This window comes from Sphaeramia orbicularis, chromosome 17 (assembly GCF_902148855.1).
Source record: "Sphaeramia orbicularis chromosome 17, fSphaOr1.1, whole genome shotgun sequence".
In the NCBI taxonomy this organism is placed as follows: domain Eukaryota; kingdom Metazoa; phylum Chordata; class Actinopteri; order Kurtiformes; family Apogonidae; genus Sphaeramia; species Sphaeramia orbicularis.
In genome coordinates, this window is record NC_043973.1 from 45,910,897 (window position 1) to 45,912,639 (window position 1,743).

The window sequence follows — 1,743 nt, forward strand, 5'->3', positions numbered from 1 at the left end:
TAGTCCTTCCGGCTGGTACTGAGCGCCCTCTAGCGGTTTGGAGGTGTAATGCAGTGACATAAACAGCCCAGCTGCTTTATTATGACATTTGAAAGAAGTCTTAGTCCTGTTATTTAAATTCATTCATACAAACTCAAAACGGATGGAAACTGATGCGAATACATTATTACAAGTATTAAATTATTTAACCCACTGTTGTATTGTGGCCGCTACTGCTATCACAATAATACTAGAAAATTAGGCTACTGGTATTATTATTATTATTATTATTATTATTATTATTATTATTGTTATTATTATAACTATGTATTTGTATTATTACTTCAAGATAGATAGATAGATATTAATTCAAGATTTTTTTCACTCGATTCAAGATTTTTTTGTTTAATTCAAGATTTATTTTTTTTTTTTTTTTGCTTAATTCAAAACTTTTTGGCTTAAGTCAAGATTTTTTTTGCTTAATTAAGATTATTATATATTTTTCTTTATTATTACTTCAAGATAGATAGAGAGAGAGAGAGATATTAATTAAAGATTTTTTTTTACTTGATTCAAGATTCTTTTTGCTTCATTCAAGATTTTTTTGTTTAATTCAAGATTTTTTGTTTTTCTTAATTCAAAATTTTTTGGCTTAATTCAAGATTTTTTTTGCTTAATTAAGATTATTATATATTTTTGTATTATTACTTCAAGATAGATAGAGAGACAGACAGACAGACAGAGAAAGAGAGAGATAGATAGAGAGAGAGAGATTAATTCAAGATTTTTTGCTTCACTCAAGATTTTTTTTGCTTCATTCAAGATTTTTTAAAACTTATCTCAAGAATTTTTTTTTTGCTTAATTAAGATTTTTTTTGTAATTCAAGAAAGTGTTTTTTCTGCTTAATTCAAGATTTTTTTGGGGCTTAATTCAAGATTATTACATATTTTTGTATTATTACCTCAAGACAGACAGACAGACAGACAGACAGACAGACAGACAGATAGATAGATAGATAGATATTAATTCAAGATTTTTTTTACTTGATTCAAAATTAATTTTGCTTCACTCAAGATTTTTTTTTGTTTAATTCAAGATTTATTTTTTTTTTTTGCTCAATTCAACATTTTTTTTAAACTTAATTCAAGATTTTTTTTTTTTGCTTAATTCAAGATTATTATATATTTTTGTATTATTACAACAATCATTATTTTCCCCCCACTCCCCTCTCTCTCTTTCTCACATTCATTCACACTCCCCTCTTCTCCTTTTCCCTATCGCCCCTAACCAAGCTATATTGTTTAGTTGCTCTTCACATTTACGATTTTTTTCATTGCAATATGATGTTGTCATTGTTGTTGTTTGTCATTACTCTGTTGTTGTTGTTTTTGGTTTAATTATTTGTTTGATTTTCCCTTTGTTTATGTGTTGTTGTTTTTCTGTCCACAATGTCTTGTTAACTATCACAAAATAAATAAATAAATAAATAAATAAATAAATAAATATTTTAAAGAAGTGTTGCGTAACTTCATGATTTAATTAGGATGTAAATAGATTGGCATTTACCCTGAATATACAAAAAAAAACCCCAAAAAAACCCCCTCATATTTCTGTGTAAAATTTAGAATATATCAACTGGGCTCTTTCCCAAATACAGATGTTAAGCTATACTGTTGGTCATAAAGTTGGAATAATGTTGTTTTCATACATCTTCCTCTATTTATTCCTATTATAAACATCAGTAATCACTTTTGACTGGGTAT